The sequence below is a fragment of the Chrysemys picta genome, chromosome 2, assembly GCF_011386835.1.
Source record: "Chrysemys picta bellii isolate R12L10 chromosome 2, ASM1138683v2, whole genome shotgun sequence".
Taxonomy (NCBI): domain Eukaryota; kingdom Metazoa; phylum Chordata; order Testudines; family Emydidae; genus Chrysemys; species Chrysemys picta.
In genome coordinates, this window is record NC_088792.1 from 280,184,623 (window position 1) to 280,203,653 (window position 19,031).

Genomic DNA, 19,031 nt, shown 5'->3' on the forward strand with positions numbered 1-19,031 from the left:
GTGTTTACTCCGGCATTTTCTTGAAATTTCACACCATTGCAATACTACTGGTGTAGCTCCATCTGTGACTGCAATGCAAGATTACGTGCAAGTTAGACAACGTGGTGGTTAAAACACCAGCAAGGCTGTAGTAGTGGTGGAATGCATCAGTGTGAAAACTGAAATGTATTTAAGGTCTTTGAGAGAAAGCGTGGTCTAGTGAGTTGAGCAGGAGACAAAACAGGAATGCTTGCAATTAAATCTAAACTCTGTCACTAACTCACTGTTTGACTGTAGGCAAGGCAAGTAATAAATGATTATATATTTCATCATCTTGCACTTTATTCCTTCCTAAAGATCTCAGAGTGCTTTGGAAACTTTCATCAATGAAGCCTCATGACACTCCTAAGGCGTAGGTAAGTATTAGCCCCATTTTTCAGACAAGAAAAGTAAGGCACAGAGACTGAGCAACTTTTCCAAGGTATCATAATAAATTTGTATCAGGGCTAGAAAAAGAATCCAGAGGTTCTGAGACCTAACCTTTGAACTTTAGTCACGAGATTCTTCTTCTCTTCATCTCAGTTTTGCCGTCTTAAAAATGATGATGATGATATTTACCTAACATATGGTAATATTGTGAGGATTAGTGTTGATAAAATGCTTCGAAAAAGAAAAATCCTACTTTTAAGTGATGTCACAATTTCAACATATTAAAGGAACAGAAAATTTTGGGAACATATGACTAGTTTTTTCTTTTTTTTTTTTCTTTAAACCTGTCTCAATCCTTCTAAAATATGCAGCACTAATGCTTGTTTAATTGTTTTATGGCACGTCGATATTTGAGAAAATGAGAAGCAGTAAATGTAATGAAAATTTAGCTGTCACTTCCCTTCCAAACCATACTTTATAATCAATTAATGGCTATACTGTCACTACCCACCAAATTTTTTTCCTAATTTAGATGTCAAATTTGACCCCAGTTATGTATTCCCAACCCTGTGGGACATTACAGAAACAGCTGCCTTCATTTCAGCTGGAACTCTAACAAAATTAGTTTTATGATAAATCACCGCCTATAAATAATTAATGCTTCTTTCTCAATTAGATTTTTGATTATTAAGTCATTATTTGTTCATCCCCTTGGTAATGATTCTACTTCCTTTACATACATATATAAACACAACTTTGGAGAAAAATAAAATCCTTGTTAACTGTGCGCAGATGTGGTCGCCCCATCTCAAAAAATATATATTGGAATTGGAAAAGGTTCAGAAAAGGGCAACAAAAATGATTAGGGGTATGGAACTGCTTCTGTATGAGGAGCGATAAATAAGGCTGGGACTTTTCAGCTTGGAAAAGAGACAGCTAAGGGGAGATATGATTGAGGTCTATAAAATCATGACCGGTGTAGAGAAAGTAGATAAGGAAGTGTTGTTTACTACTTCTCATAACACAAGAACTAGGGGTCACCAAATGAAATTAATAGGCAGCAGGTTTAAAACAAACAAAAGGAAGTATTTCTTCACACAATGCACACTCAACCTGTGGAACTCCTTGCTGGAGGATGTTGTGAAGGCCAAGACCATAACAGGGTTCAAAAAAGAACTAGATAAATTCAAGGAGGATAGGTCCATCAATGGTTATTAGCCAGGATGGGCAGGAATGGTGTCCCAAGCCTCTGTTTGCCAGAAGCTGGGAATGAGCAACAGGGGATGGAGCATTTGATTATCTGTTCTGTTCATTCCCTCTGGGGCACCTGGCACTGGCCACTGTTGGAAGATAGGATACTGGGCTAGATGGACCTTTGGTCTGACCCAGTAGGGCCATTCTGATGTTTCTTATGTTACCTTGTACTGTGCACCTGCAGATTGGGAATGATTCAACATAAGAAGCTGAAAGGGTCAAGAATTTTTAATTTGAATATTAGACTAATAGATGTTGGAAATAATTGAGAGCTGCAAAACATTTATTTTGCTTAGCAAACCAAAACTTTGCCAAGATCAAAATGCTAGTCTCTCATTTTCTATTTGGATTCCAAAATGATTTATATTTTTGCCAAGCTGTTGGCCCAAAATACACCAACTAGCAAACCCTGAAAAATAAGGAGGTAGTTGTGACCAATCCTAACTAAAATTGTCTAAGCTCATTAACAGATAATTTGATTCATTAATTGATTTTACTGCATTTTGAACTAACGTCCAACATGAGTTGTTGATTGGTTAGACCACAGGACTGTGTTGGGATTCAGAACACTTGAATTAGTTACTGGCTCTGTCACTAAGTCACTCTGTGATCTCGGGCAAGATAATTATCCTCTGTTACTCAGTTTACCCATATGTTACATGAATATAATGCTTACTCACAATCTTAGTTTGATGATTCTAAAAAACACTTTGAGATTCTCAGATGAATGGAACCATAAATGCAAAGTAGAGTTAATAATTTGGGGGTAAGTGAATAATATAATGAAGGCAATTATGTTCTCATACCAGTGAGACAGGATATAGGGCAGACTTACGAAAAAACATTAACAAAATTGTACAATATCAACCCGTATCCACGAGTCTTTAAAGGGCACTGACAGGTTTAAAGTAATAACACCTGATATAATAGATAATAGCATAAGCTATTTCTGACAAAAAAAAATCCCAAACCCCAAACTCACTACCCTTCCAAAATGAAGACTTCAACAGTCTCATAATCCCAGGTATTGGTCAGAGAGAAAAAACTATCATCACAGAGTCACAAAGAATCATCCTGCATGCTTACCATACTATCATTCTATCTTTCTTGAATCCTGCATTCGGGAGCCAGAAAGGACAGGCCCGTCCAATATTCCTCAACTCCGATAGAGCTGTAATCTTGTCAATTATAGTTATTTATCACCTCACAAGGACAGAACAAACAAGCAGAGTAAAGGGATGATGCAATGACACATCAGCACAAACTGAATGAAAAAGATTGGTTGGGAAATAACCAGAGGAAACAGTGAAGGCAATCTCTGCCCTTTCAGTTAAGGAGAACTGCCCACTTTCTGTTACTGACATTTGCAGAGAATGCTCCTGGATTGCTGGTTTATTTTGGATGTCCAGATAGCAGCAGTAATAGAATGAAAGTTATTTGTTTCCTGAACTAGGCTTGGCTAGATGACAGAGATCATTTTTCTCTAACATACTTTGACACGGTTATCTGTGACATTATCACCTCCAGATTAGACTTCTGCTGTGTACTCTAGTATGGATGACCCTCAAACATCAGTTGCAAAGTTGAATTAGTGGAGAATATGATTACCTACTTATATAGTGATGCTTCTAGCGTGAAGAATACGACACTGTGCTCCAGAGACTACATCAATTTCTCTTTGTTTCTGGGTGAAATTCATGGTGATATTTTTAATCCATAATCCTTTTATGTCTTGGTTCCTTGTTCATTTTATGATGGTCTCTTTCTTTGAGTTTAATCAACAGCTGAGATCAGCAGAGACTCTTAAGTTTACACTTCCTAGACTTCTGTGTCTTGGAGATGTGGACAGAGCTGTTCCCAGTCTTGGACCCTCAACCCTAGACATCATTCCCCAGGCACAGAAGCTACTTATGTCACATTAATCATCAGATCACACTGCAAGCCCCATCTGTTTATCAAGGCATTTTCTGAGTGGATTTTGAGAAGTAATTTGGGGTTTATTTGGAGGAGTTTTTATGTTTCTCTTAGGTAACACTAGGTAGCTTATGTCCATTTTCTACTCTTACTTATTGTAAATGTACCTTGAGACAGACTGATAGGAAAAATGAATGAAAGGGAAAAATACGAAAAATGCGTGCCTATGCCTGATTATTTATACATAAAGATGAATCTCCTGCAGAAGTCTCTGAGGGCATATATACAATAAAAATTATATATCAGCAGGTAGGAATGAAAGACAATCCTCTACCCAGTCTTAAAGAGACTTCTATGAAGACCAACCTACCATAAAGCAAGTAACTTGAGAAAAAAGATGGAGTTTACACTTAGCCCCAAAAAGTCTGGTGGAGAGAAAAAGTGATATCCAGTGCCAAGAATCCCCTGCTAAGAATCCTTTGCCTCTAGTACCCAACATTCAAATATGAGGTGCTGTCATCATATACTGCAGTTAATTCCAATCGTTGAAATGGAGCATAGGGAGAAATTTGGTCTCCCAAGACTATGTAGGATTCTATACGTTTTTTAGAAACCTTGAATTGCACCCAATCACAAATAGGACACCAGTGCAGCATATGGAGCCCAGATATATTGTGCATTAATCATGGCTTGCACTGCTTGGCAGTATGGTGCTATGTCTTAAAACTTCCATGTAATTTCAAGGGCAGAGAAGGCAACAAACCACCATAGTGATGACAAAGTCACAGATAATCTATATTTGACAGAAATTTGGGAGGCAATATGTCCTAGTGGATAGAGCACTGGACCAGGATTCAGGAGTTCTGGGTTCTATACTCAGCACTGCCACTAGCCTGCTGAGTGATCTTGGACAAGTCACTTTGCGTTCCTGTGCCTCAGCTCTCCATCTATAGAATGGGGATAATAAAATATCTCTTTCTTTGTAAAGTGCTTTAAGATCTACTGATGAAAAGTGCTATATAAGAGACAGGTATTATTTCTTGTGAGAGGTTCACCCACATGACCATCCAAGAGGCTTCACCCAGAAAGTGCACCACACAAAAAACTCCTACTAATTGCGGTGAATAAAAACAACAGAAGCAGGCCCTGGGATTGAACACTACTGCAGCCTTTTTTTTAGAAGAATGATGGTAAACAGCTATCAGGGTGGTGGGTGGGTTTGTCCATTTTTGGGTCAGTCAATATGTGACGGTCTATTTAAGGAGGTGGTAAACTGGATCAATAAAGGGATGACAGATTGTTTAAAAATATTATAACCATAATCAAACATATTTTAAAAATTATTTCCATATTAGTGTTTTAAAATTAAAAGTAATTTTTATACACTATGTATATTTATATTTATGGCCAAAACTGCACTGTTTGCTAGCAAAAAGCCGTATTTTCATCAGTGGCGGCTATTGCTCAATATAAGGATGATGTCTGCCAGGGCAAAGCCATATTTTAGAGCTGTGATATTATGAGATGTCACTACAGTAGATATAAAACTCCTTCACTGATAGCAAAACCATGAAATATAGTGGACTTCAAGTGTAAAATCACACGGGAATATTTTATCAACTAACAAATGACATTTAGTGCTGCTGTTCCTTTAACTGTCTCTCAGTTTTTTAACTTTGCAGAAAGAACAGGTGAAGGCAATCTTACTTGTTTTGGGGTGTTGCGTGATGGGGGTAAGGAAGATGGGGAAGGGAGAGAGTGAATAAAAATTTAAGGTGCCTATCCACTAGAAGACCATACAAACACAGAGTATTATGAAGTACCAATGACACTGTCCCATGACTTTATCGTAAGTTAAACTGCTGGAAAGGTTTGGATGTTAGCCTTTTTTCTGAGAACATTCTACCATTGTTATAGTTTTCAGTGTCTCTTTTGAATTGAAACTCCAATCATGCCAAGATTTGGTAACTCTCTCCAAAATCCTCAGTCTTTGCTGTGCATAGCAGCGTGATCAATAGGCAGGAGCTAATTACATTTTGTAACAGAAATGTTGACCCCGACCTGATTGTATGCCCTAGGACTCTGTCTCATGGGTGATTTTATGCTTGCTAGAGGTAAAATGACATTGTGTAAGATCGGCAGGTGTGTATTGCTTATTAGTTTGGAACATGCATGGTGGGCAAATAGGTGGATATAAATAGATTATTAAGCTTGGTATATAGCTAAGGGCCTATTATATTAAGTTAAGGCCTTGATGGAGCATTTATGCTAAAAGCTGGAACTTAGCTGAAATAGTGTAGGCCTGAAGAGATAACCCTTAAATCATAATTTCTGCATTCTCCTTTTAAGATGGCAAGTAAGTGACCACAAAGAGTACAGTATACCACAGAATCCTGCAAGAAGGGAGTTTGGGGGGGCTTTGACAATCAGGTTGCTATGCAGTGATCTAAGCAGTTAGACCACATTTAAGTATAGCAATTATTAAGAAATAAGTGATGTAAATCTTGAACATTGATGCTTAATTTTGTACCCCCAGAGGCCAAATATGGATGGGGTAGGAACTGACCTTATTATAACCAGGGTAAAGGATCAAAGACATTGTAAACTGAATCAGGACCTCCTTGCTGACGAGCTCCACTTTCTCTTCCTTCTATCTTCATTTCCAGTGGTCTCCATAAATTGTAAGTATGCACAATGCATGATTGTAAGTATGAACAATGCAGGAGACCACTGTACTATACTTCCCTTATTCTTTTATTTATGTATATTGATTCCTATGATTTCAATTGTAGTTGTCTAGGTTAAATAAGGTTTCTGTGTGCATTTCACCTAATTACATCTCCTTAATTAACTCCAAGTAGTCGCCTAGGAAAAGAACCTTTTATATGTGACAAATGCATGTTTCCACCCCAATAAATAATCTAATAGTGTAATAACTGTGCAGGCTACAGAAGGCTGCAAAACCACACCACACGCACTTCAACAACACCTTGGTCTGTTTTCATCCCTTGTTCTGAAAATATTTCTCAATTAGCAGCGAATAACTGCCACACATTTGGCTTACAATTGTTATGAGCATGTTGCGGGGAACGTAGGGAATCCTGTACTCTTCATGGCCCATGAAGAAAGAGGATGAACATGGGGACTTAGATTCACAGATTCCAAGACCAAGAGTGACCACCATAACCAGTAGGGTTGCCAACTTTCTAACTGCACAAAACTGAACACCCTTGCCCCACCCCTTCTCCGAGGCTCCTCTCCTGTTCACTCCATCCCCCTCCCTCTGTCGCTCACTCTATCCCACCCTCACTCGCTCATTTTTACAGGGCTGGGGCAGGGGTTGAGGGTGTTGGCTGCGGGTGCAGGCTCTGGAGTGAAGCCATGGCTGAGAGGTTTGGGATGCAGGAGGGGACTCCGGTCTGGGGGGGTCGGGCTGAGGGGTTCGGAGCGTGGGAGGGGGCTTTAGGCTGAGACAGGGGGTTTGTAGTATGGGAGGGGGTTCAATCTCTGGGCTGGGGACAGAAATGAGGGGTTCAGGCTCTGGGGTGGGGCCAGGGATGAGGAGTTTAGGGTGCAGGAGGGGGCTCCAGGCTGGGGCCGAGGGGTTTGGAGTGCGGGGGGAGGGGTGGATTACAAGCTGGGGCAGGAGGTGGTTCAGGGTGTGGGCTCAGGGAGGGAGTTTGGGTACAGGAGAAGGCTCAGCGCTGGTGCAAGGGCATGGGATCTGGGAGGGAGCTCGGGGAAGGGGGTTGGAGCACGGGAGGGAGTGCAGGCTCCGGGATGGAGTTTGGGTGTGGGAGGGGGCTCAGGGCTGGGGCAAAGGGTTGGGGGTGCGGGAGGAGTTTCAGGGAGGGGGATCTGGGCGACGTTCACCTTGGGCGGTTCCCGAGCAATGGGAACTGCAGAGCCAAAACTTGGGGTGGGGCAGGGACAGCACATGGAGCCCCCGTGGCCGTCCCTCCGCCTAGGAGCCGAGGGATATGTCGGCGCTTCTGGGAGCCACACAGAGCCAGGTACGGATCCTGCTAGTGTCCCTCTTCAACTGGGTGTTCCCTAATAACCAGCCAGACCAAAACTGGATTAAAACAAGTCTTTTAGAAAAATATCTAATCTGCTTTTAAAGACTCCAAGGAATGGTGAGTCCACCACCCCTGGTAAACCGTTTCAGAATGTAACTAACTACCCTCACTGCTAGGAAATTGCATCGTATTGCAAGGTTGAATTTATCTAACTTCAGCTTGCAACCACTGAATCTTGTCAGCAAGACAGAAAATTCCCCCTCTATATTTTCCATGTGTAAGCACATGTTGTGACAGTCTGTAATCCTATGTTCACCCCTTCCTAGAATTATCATAAATTTTGTACAAAGTATGCCTTGTGACGTGTTATTTGAAAACTCATGATTTGCTGATCATTATTATCCTGATAAAATCTGTGTGGCAATATTGTATATAAAGTTATAAGATTCTACTGTGTAATATTACATTACTGGGGCATGTCCCAGCATGTTCTGGAGGGCAGTCACAAACCAGTTCCCTGGAGACAAAAGGTTAGCCAATGCCTCAGACAGGTGTCAACGAGATCACACAGACCATTACCTAGGGTTACCATATTTTGAGTGTCCAAAAAGAGGACACCCCACAGGGCCCCGGCCCCGCCCCAGGCCCCGCCCACGCCCCAACTCCGCCCCCTCCCCTGCTTCCTGCGAACATTTGATTCGCGGGAAGCCTGAAGCAGGCAGCAGGTAAGCGGGGGGGGGGGGGGGGAAGGAGGCGCGGCCAAGTCTACCCACCCTCCTTCCCCCCCAACCGAGCGGCTCCCTCCGGCGGCCGGCCCCGGCCCCAGCGTCTCCAGCCTGGCTCGGTTCGGGCCCTGGGGTGCCGGCCCCGGGCCAGCCCCCGGCCGAGCACCCCCGGCCCGGCCCAGCACCGCCGGCCCAGCACCCCCGGCCCCGCACCCCCGGCCTCCGGCCCTGCACCCCCGGCCCCGCATGTCCCTATTTTCCCGGACATGTTCGGCTTTTTGGAATTTCCCCCCGGACGGGGATTTGAGGCCCAAAAAGCCGGACATGTCCGGGAAAATCCGGACGTATGGTAACCCTAGAATACCTTATTAAGTGTCAACTCTTCAGCAGGAGCGAGAGTACGGGAAAAATCTACATTTTGACAAAGAAGCAGCTTAATGTTCCTGTATAATAGAGACTTAGTAGGCCCCGAACGGGACTTTGCCTCGGGATGGGGCATGCCCCAGTCCCCAGGCTTTAAGCCCTGTGATTGCTGTAAAAGGCCCATGCCCGTTAGCGAGCCACATAACAGTTGTTTACGGTGCTTGGGTGAAGGTCACAGTGATAAGTGCAGCATCTGCAAGTCCTTCAGGCCCAGGATGAAGAAGGAGCGTGACGTTCGCTTGAAAGCACTCCTTATGGAGTCTGCCCTTACCCCGATGCCAGAGCAGCGCTCTGATTCGGCTCCGAGCACCGTGACCTCGGTGCACAGTGTCCCGCCAATACAGTCTGCACAGCACTGGTCCCTTTCAGTGGCCCCAGCCAAGAAGCCCAGGAAGACAGGCCAAGGAGGGTCTCCAGCGTCCCGCAAGGAAAAGGACAAGTCTGGGGTGGACCAAGGCCCTGTCTCAGGCACCTCCTCACTCCCTTCAGGACCTCGGGCCCCAGCTCAGGTCGAGCAGTGTAGCCCAGCCCTTTCCCCGCCCGCTATCCCAGATAGCTATGCAGGTCCTTGTCAGCTCTGGGTGCCGCCCACACCGGAGGCCCTGCAAGTGGCGCAAGAAATTATGTCCCTCCTGGTGCCACCCACTCCGGCCCCTGCAGGGTTCCGGTCACAGGGTAAATCTACATTTGGACCACCACAGTCTCCATCGCTTCGGCAACGCTCCCCGTTGCAGGGGACATCCTGCCGACGGTCACCCTCTCGCAGCCGACATGCATCTGACCCTGATAGGCAGAAGCTTCGCAGCCCCTTCTGGTCTCCGGACCTTGGACAAGGGCAGAGAGGCTAAAGGTGCGGCTCGCCAGTAACCGGGCACAGACCAGACAAAAATACTTCCCTCAGCATTTTTGATTGTAGAGATAAATAAGTTAAAAGGTATACAATTTTACATTTCTCATACTAAAGCAGTTAGATTTTTTTCTTAACCTAAAAAAAATGTCATCTTTCAGAAAAAAATAAGCCTGAATAATTTCCGCTTTCAGAGTTCTGAGCTACTGAAAACAGGAGTTTGGAATGTAATCTCTTATACAACCTTATCTAAAGTAGTCATTTAGGCTCCCGCTATAATACGAGCAATACAGTAATTTTAGTATTATCCATTGAAAACGTGAACAAAAAAAATTAGCCTTTGCCTATGCCAATTATATCTGACAGATGGTCACTTAAAATCCCTGCATCATAAGAGATCCACAAAACCTCAAGTTCAGTATAAATATACATTATATAATGTCCTGATGAACTTGATCAAGTTTCATTATGTTGTGAATGTCATAGATCTGACTACCGTATTTAAAGGATACCTTAATATTTCTATCTAATTCTGACATAGAATTCAAATTTTGATTTGATTTGAAACTGGATGGTAAGTTCCACTCCCAACTAAGCGAGTAGAGGATGGGTGTATTATTATTAGTCTGAATGATGAGATACGTACTTTATAGGAAAAAAATCAGCTTTAAATAGTTATTTTTCCATGAAAGGTATGGGGCTTTCAGGAAAGAGAATGCATTGAGTTCAAAAATTAAAGTATGGGAAGAAATCCTGGTGTAACACGATCATTATCTTTATGTAGTCAAATGTTTTAAAATAAAACTTACAAAAAGTTATAGCATTCTTTTAATGATGGCTGTTAACATTAGGCCAGCATGTTCAGAATCAGATGCCTAAATAAATGGTCTTATTTTCATAGATGCTGAGACATCCATAGCTTTAACTGAAACCACTGGAAGCTGTGGTTACTGAATACCTTTGAAAATAAGGCTACTTATCTGGGCACTCAAGTTTGAAGATAGTGGCCTACATTTAAACATTATAAAACATACTGTACTCACATAATCACCTAGCAGATCAGGAAAAATCAAAATTTCTACATTAAACATGACATCTTTACCCTTTGTTGTTTACCTTGCTGCTTGGTGTTCAGTATATGACCCAGAAGTAAGAAATTCTCATTTGATTCTATAACTGGTGCTAGGATGACCACCCTCATACCCTAAATCATTCACCAGCAAACTTTACATAAGGGTTGGGAAAAAATTACGACCTTTGCTTTGCAAATTTAGTTGGCTTCAGGGAGAAATGCTGCCCTAGGATATGTGCATATGGTGGATGGAAGTTAAAGATAGACACATTCAAACTGGAAATAAGACATCCATTTTTAACAGGGAGGGTAATTAATCGTTGGAACAATTTACCAAAGGGATGTGGTGGGTTCTCCATCACTTGCAATCTTTAAATCAAGAATGAGTCTCTTTCTAAAGGATATATTTGACTACAGCTACAAGTTATTGGGCTGAATGAAAGAATCACGAAGACATTCTCTGGCCGATTTTATGCAGAATGTTACACTAGATGATCATAATGGTCTCCCTTGGCCTTGAATCTCTGAATGAAAGTCAGACGTGCATTTGAGGGCAAAATCTATAGCCAGGATGTGTAACATTTTACAAAATCTGCAATCTATATCTTCAGAGAACAAATTACAGGCCAGTGCTTTCTTCTTCACCAAAAATACACTTATGAAAGGTCGTCTTTTCTGGAAGCTAAAATATGTTCCCCATGGGATGAGTGATGCACAGGACACTATCATTTTTGACAAAATAGGTGAGGTAAACTGCATCCCCATTCAAATTGTGAGGGGGGGAGAGAGGGGAGTCCTTCCCCCATGTGAGTGATTGTAGAACTCTCTTTGGAATTGAGACTGCCATAACTAATAGATGTTTGTTGGGGGTGTAAACTGCACAGAGCCATGAAAACAGTGGAGATGTATTTTTGCATGAGATGTCATGAACATAGATGAGGCCATATGGTCTAGAAATTTTAGGCAATGCCCCACCAATGTTTGTGGCATGATCTAGTTTGCTTTCAACCAATCAAAAATGCATGCATACCTGAAGTGGAGCAGCCATTGAGATTATCATTCAAGGAAGAACATATATGATGGAGAGCTAAGATGTATCATTTCTGAACAAAAAGCAAAAGCTCTATGTACCTGCTTTTACCTTATCTTTGAAGAATTTAACATAAGGTGGATCACAGTCACAAGAGCCTGGATCTCACTAACGCTTCAAATGTATATCAATGCTTCAGTCACCTTGAGAGTTAAACCACGATTCTTGGAAGCAGAGCTGTCTTTTACTTCTCACCACCAATTACACAGTCAGTAAAAGAAAATTTCAGAGGAGCATTTCTTACAATTATGCTTAAAATTCACCCAATATGGCAAATTACAACAGTACACTAACAGCTCCCTGCATGGAAACTGATTACAAAAATGAGTTGTCAAATGGTTGCAAGTTAAACAAAAATACCATCATTACAGTAATTAAACCAGTTCCAAACCCAAATAAGGATTAAATGCTTTCTGTTTTGCTAACTTTAAACTTACAGAGACAGTAAAACTGCACAGAAATTCACATAACCAGCATCAAGACAAACGGTGCCATTAATACAACAAAAGGAGGAGAGAGCGTATATTTGGAATATCTGAATACTTGAGCAGTTGGGTTATCAAAAGTACTTGCATTCGAACACAGAATAGCAACAACTGATTTTAAACATTATTTTACTAGCTTGGGTCATAGTACAACTCCTTCCCCTCAGAGAGGGACCCTCCTCCACAAACACCCTGATTCTAATTCCAACCCCCAAAAGCTACAGCAAAAGAACGTTTTGTTTTACAGATGCTGAGTCACAGTCACTGTGTGGCAGTGAATGACCTTGGTTAAGCTTTTACCTTCTGCACCTATGTTGACTCCTTCTATAGACTAAGAATCGGGGGGGGTGGGGTGGTGGTGGTATTTCTTTTCCAAGAAACCTAAGGCTGTCCCAATTTTTCCCACATCCGTAAGAAACATTTTAAAATCTACAAAGCTTTTCTTTCTTTAAAATATATTAATGATAAGAGCATGATAAAATGATCTGAGCGCACATGAAGGAGGAATTCCTCAGTTCTATACAAGCACTATTATTAATGTCATTACTACTGTGTCTTTTTGGGAGGGGCTATGTAACCCTATGTGCAGATGACTACTTCAGAAACCGCTTGAATAAGTACTCCAGTATTTGTGAGTAAGAGGGAGAAAGATGGGACCCAGCTAGGACAATCCTTCCTTGCAAATACCTCTCAGACCCATGACTGTGTAAGAGCTGGATTAAAAAAAAAGACATTCTTGGAAGGAGCCTGATCCAGAGGCCAAAAATACCCCGAAGCCAGCAGGACCCAGCACAGAAGCAGTTTTGGGAAGTGTATTAGTGCGAACTGGTAAACACTGGTGATGTCATAAGACTGCTTTCCACAATTCTTGCTCTGAAAATTATCTCCCATGTGCTGATTGGCTGTTTACTCCAACCCCACCTGCACAGTCTCTTCAGCTCAGCCTCTCTCCACCTGCCATCTATTCCCCACCTTCCTTCTTTTCTTCCCTCTTCTCCCTGCTCCTTTCAAAGTCCCCTCTCCTTGGCTTTGTCTTTCCATGTAGCTAATCCCAATTTAACTATACCCAACCCAAAAAATTAAAAAAAGAAAATACTCGTAACACCAAAATATTGTTTTGCAACCCACCACTCTGTTCACTCTGCTTCTTTGTTATATCCCTTTCCCCTACCCTTTGTCTTGTCTATTTAGATTGTAAGCTCTTTGTGGCAGGGACTGTCCATTACTCTATATTTGTGCAGTGTTTAGGACAATGGGGCCCCACTCACAGTTGCTACCTGACACTATTGTAATAAACGTAACACCACAATAATAACAGCAGAACAACAACTACCACTACTATATGGACTTCCATAAATTAATTATTGACGGAGTGGAGGAAGATGGTATTAAAGGTTGTCTTGAGTATAGAAAAAGACTTAGGTTATTATAAAAGAATATAACAATTTGCTGACACAAAGTATCCTATTTTACAAGTTACGTGATAATGACATCCATATAACAGAGCAAAGAACAATATATAGCAGGGTAGGTATGAGAGAGAATTCTTAAAAGGCAATTATAATTAAATTCACATCACTATGAATTGAAAAGGGAGTGTACCTATAGATCTAGAGCTTACCGTGCATGATTTGTCTAACAATGTAAAGTGCTTTGTACTTATAAAGTGCTACATCAGGGCTTTCTGTTCTTAACAACAGAGTGAGCTGGCAACCCTTATGTCCCTTAAAATTGCATGAAATCCCAGGCTGATGTTACAAGATTTTCTTGTCATTTTTACAGGACATCTTTCTAAAACCTTTTTTCTACCCTCAGTCTTTTTTATGGATTCCCACCCCTTTTCAGTGCAGCGATTATTAATAAATTTCCCCCAGATCGTACATAAAAACAAAACCAGAAGAAACTACAAAGCCTCCAAGCTACACAGTTAGGTAATATATGCAACCACGTATTCCTAGTATTATCACCCTCGTCTTCCTCTTCCCTTCCTTCTCCCACCTCGTGTCCTCAACACTCACCTGTTAGGGGAAGTTCTATGGCCTGTGTTATGCAGGAAGTCACACTAAGTGATCATAGTGGTCTCTTCTGGCCTTACAAACTATGAATGTACTGTCTCTGTTTGGCCTGCATGTAATTTGGGGATGACATGGTCTTTCTTTGTTTGTGTAGCATGTCCAGCCCATGGATCTCTGATCGTGATTGGTGACTATGAGCTATTCTGCATGGCAAATTGTAAATAATAATAAACCACAATTCTAATCGAACTATACATTGATGTTATTTCTTCCATACTGTTGCAAATTCATTGTTAAGAAAATTAATAGCTTAGATGTCAAGCAGAACAATACATATTTAAAAATCTTTGCTATTTCAGCTGACAGCTATTCCTTTGGAGAGTAGAATAAAATATAAACTTATTTGAGCAGAATCTTTTTGACTAATACATTACTGAATGAAGTCTTTGGGAAAATAAAATCACACACTCAAGGTGAAGTAGAACATTTAACACAATTGGCTATACCATCTTTTTCCTGATCATTTGTTTCATGCTTGGGATCCTTTTGATGCTTTACCTTTAGTGTCACAATAAAGAAATGTTCTTACTACTGAAGAGCTGATGAGAGTAAACAACAGATGTGTGATAGCACTGATGTAGCAGAACATATCCCCATCAGAATTCTTGACCTTTGAGCCTCCCTTTTGAACGCTGCAGCTAAAAATACCTCTTTTCCACTGACAAACATTAGAGCTACATGCAGCAGAATGGCAATGAGGAGCTTTATGCTCTAATGGTTTTACTATAAATAGAATCTGTTCCATGCTAAAAGCTCTTCATTAAAAGGATTAGTGAGTACAATATACAGCAGGAGCAACTGACACCAAAACCTGCATCTCTGTAGCTCAGAATCTGATTTTGAATGTACCAGATTTAATTTTTCTGTCAAAACTGTATGATTTAGTGTATAAACAAAACAAAAAAAGGAAGATTGTTGCCTCTCTTCACAGTGTTTTTAAAAACAGTCTCTTTGATATTACAACTGATACCAGTGAAGATTCGCTAGAAAAAGGAATTAATCTCAAATTGTAATGTCTGAATCCTCCATCATCAAGATTCCCATTTAGGTGGGTCCAGGAGGCAACTGCCTCTAGATTGAGTACCTAGAAGCACTACTCCACTGCAGGCTGCTTCTGAAGGCATAGTCTATGTGAGGATGACCCTGGCTATGTGATACATTTTGGGAATCTTCTTGGTTTGTGGGGGGGGGGGGGGGGGGAGAGGGATGGAGACTGGAACAATCAGGAAAGGTTTCCTGTGGGAGGAAGTAATCCCTTTACATTTCTTATTTACACTTTTTAAAAGAAACAAGCAAAGGACATTTTCTAATGCTGTATTTTTGCTTTTTGACAGTATCTGTTAACTTATCTGCTGATTTCCAAAACACTGTAATTCATGAGTCTCCCCTGTGAGTCACTGTTTACAAATAAATGTTATATTCAAAACACTCAATACCCAAAATATATAATGATAAAAACTAAACAATCTATGATCATCATTCATTAAAATAATCTTTAAACTTCCTAATAAATGTCAGAACTCATTTCCAAGCAAAGTCTTAGAGAGAACCAGTTTGGTGGTGCTAGAAATCATAGACTTATTAAGTATGGGAATTAGAGTGCTAAGGAGGAGTACTGAGATCTCAATCTGTGCCCACCAAGCTAACTAAAGTTTATATCTGGATGTGGTACTGAGAAATTCTGGTTACTTACCTTACAGTAACTGGAGTTCTTCAAGATGTGTGGTCCCAGTCGACATGTGCTCCATTCGCCTGAAACTGGAATATTTTTCTTAAGCAGTGTCTGTCTGTTGGTAGTGGAATACACATAGTGACCACACATGTCAAAGAACCCCAGTTATTGTAAGGTAAATAACCAGAATTTCTTCTTTGAGTGGTGGTCCCTATATGTACTCCAGTCAAGGTGAGTCACAAGCTCTGTTCATTGAGGAGGAAGAACTTTGCCAAACAAGAGATTGCAGGACTGCTGTGCCAAAGGATGCATCTGCTGAAGAAGCTTGAACCAGGGCGCAGTGGCTAGCTAAGGTGTGCACAAAGCCACATGCAGCTGCTCTACAGATCTCCAGAATAGTGACACCCTGAATATAAGCTATTGAGAAGCCTGAGCTCTAGTCAAGGGGACTCTCACACCTTGTGGGGGACATGTCGCTGTCAACTCATAGCAAAACAGGATGCAACCTGAAATCTATTTGTAAAGATTCTATGAGAAGACTGCTTCCCATCTTATCTGTTCAGCAAAGGAAACAGAGTCTTGCAGATTTCCGGAAGGGTTTTGCCCTTAGCCGGTAGAAAGCGAAGGTTTGATGGACATCCAGACAATGGAGCTTCTTATCTTCTCTGATGGCATGATACTTTGGGCAGAAAACAGGTAGATGTATGACCTGATTCATGTGGTATTCAGAGGGAACCTTTGGGATGAACATGGGGGGTACTGTCACATAAACCTTCTCCTTATGGAAGACTGTATAGGGAGGGGTCTGCCATGAGGGACCCAAGCTCACCCGCTCTTGTGGTAGAAGAAATAGCAGTCAGAAAGGCCGCCCTCAGAGACAAATGAAGGGAGAAGAAGGCTAAAGGTTTTAATGGAGAATTCATGAGCACTCAAGATCCAAGGCTGAAGTCCCAGATTGGCCTAGGTTTCAGTAGCAGATGAAAGGTTCTGGCAGGATTGTTACCTGAACCTCCCAGTATGATCAACTCATGAGCAACTGGTTGTTGAGATAGGGAAATACCTACCTGAGTGCCCAGGGTATTCAGATATGCTGCCACCCTGGATAGCACCTTCATGAAAATCCTTGGGGTCATCAAGAGATTGAAAAGCAGCTGTCTGCATTGATAATGGTCTGGGCCCGCTGTAAAATGCAGGAACCTCCTGTGTGCTGGGTGAATGTCTATGTGGAAATAGCAACAGAGGGTCCTGTGGCACCTTTAAGACTAACAGATGTATTGAAGCATAAGCTTTCGTGGGTGAATGCCCACTTCATCAGACGCTCATCCCTGAAAGCTTATGCTCCAATACATCTGTTAGTCTTAAAGGTGCCACAGGACCCTCTGTTGCTTTTTACAGATCCAGACTAACACGGCTACCCCTCTGATATGTGGAAATAGGCATCCTTCAAATTGAGACCTGCAAACCAGCCACCTTTGTTCAGAGAGGAGATTATAAAGGCAGAGGGTGGTCATTTTGAATCTTGAACGGCAGATGAAGATATTCAGTTATCTGAGATCCAGAATTGGTCTCCAATCTTCCTTCTTTTGGGGAATGAGAAAATAACTTGAACAACACCCGCTCCCCGCATCCTTGTGCTGAGGAGACACTGGCTCTGTCACTCCTAGCTGGAGCAAGGAGTCTACCTCCTGTCTGAGTGTCCTCTCATGAAAGGGGTCCCTGAAGAGGGAAGGGAAGGGGATTTTGTGGTATGGATGGACAGAAATTCTATAACATAACTGGTAGTAACAATCTCTAGGTCCCTCTATTCACCATGATATGATGTCACGCCTGGGAGAAACAGAGCAGATGGCCACCAAATGGATTATGGATGCTACATGATAAGGAGGCTGGTTTGCAGCTCTTGAGGGTCCTGTCAAAAGTATTATTTGGTGGGAAAATGGGGGTGGGGCGTGACTGACAGAGGGAAGTTCTGCCTGCTATGGTGCACTCCCTGGTATTTCCTGGGAGCCTCACAGGATCTTTGGTGGTAAATTGCTGAAGAGCAGGATGTTGTTTGTCTGGAAGTGGTTTGGAGTATTTTCTCTGAGGTGCCGGGGTGTATATACCCAGGAAGCAAAGGGTTGCATGGAGTCCTTAACGGTATGCAGTGACTTTTTGTCACTGAATAGGCTGTTGCCCTTGAAAGAAAGATCCTCCACAATAGCATAAGCTTCACTGGGAAACCCAGATGTTTGGAGCCCTGGAGCTTGTCTCATGACAGCAGATGTCACCATGGAGTGAGAAGCTCTATCTGCTGCATCTACTGAAACTTGGAGAGGCAATCTTGCTATTAAGCTTACTCTCACTGATGATGGCCTGGCATTGTAATCTAAACTGTAGGGGTAATTTGTTAGTGGACTCAGAAATTTTATTATAATTAATGAAATCACATTTAGACATCAAGGCCTGATAATTCTCAATGTGGAAATGTGGAAATGTGGAAATGTGGAATAGTAGGCTAGCTAGGGTGAAACTCTTTCTTCCAAAGAGGTCTAATTTTGGTCCTTGTGGGAGGGACCAGACCCAGGTTGGTGCAGATAATAATGCTCAGTGATGGCCTGAACCACTAGGGACCTTGCAATGGGTGGGGAGGGAGGCGCAAAAACAAGTATTCTTCCCTTTAGAGGGTACAGAGTATTTCTTCTCTGTTCTTTTCAGAGTGGGGAGAAAAGTGGCTGGGTTTGTCAGACCATCTTGGCTGGTTCTTATTATGGTCTCCTTGATTGGAAGTGCAACCTTGCTAGAGCCTGCACTCTGGAGAATATCCAGCAGCTTGAGAATGTTTTCCTGAACTTCTTCCAGGGGAATCTGGAGCGCATGCACAATTCTCCTTGGGAGCTCCTGGAAATGTTTATCATCATCAGGTGGCAATGGTGAGGCACATGCAACTGCCTCATCAGAAGATGAGGCCAAAAGTGCCTCAAGGGCAAGTAGGTCCAATCGTTCAGGCTGTTCTTCCTCCTCATAATGCCCCTGAATGAAATGTGGTTCTTCCTTATGAGACAACC

General features: G+C 42.0%; 1 protein-coding gene and 1 long non-coding RNA gene across 6 annotated transcripts in view; both read right to left on the reverse strand.

The window, feature by feature from the left end:
- Positions 1-19,031, reverse strand: part of TRAPPC9 (trafficking protein particle complex subunit 9) — an 852,706-nt gene that overhangs the window by 336,914 nt on the left and 496,761 nt on the right. The window lies entirely within an intron of this gene.
- On the reverse strand, positions 348-17,222 carry LOC135981834 (uncharacterized). The gene is made up of 2 exons (XR_010599027.1): positions 8,685-17,222; positions 348-8,174 (listed from the first exon to the last, which is right to left on the reverse strand). It is a non-coding gene; the product is annotated as an uncharacterized LOC135981834 (long non-coding RNA).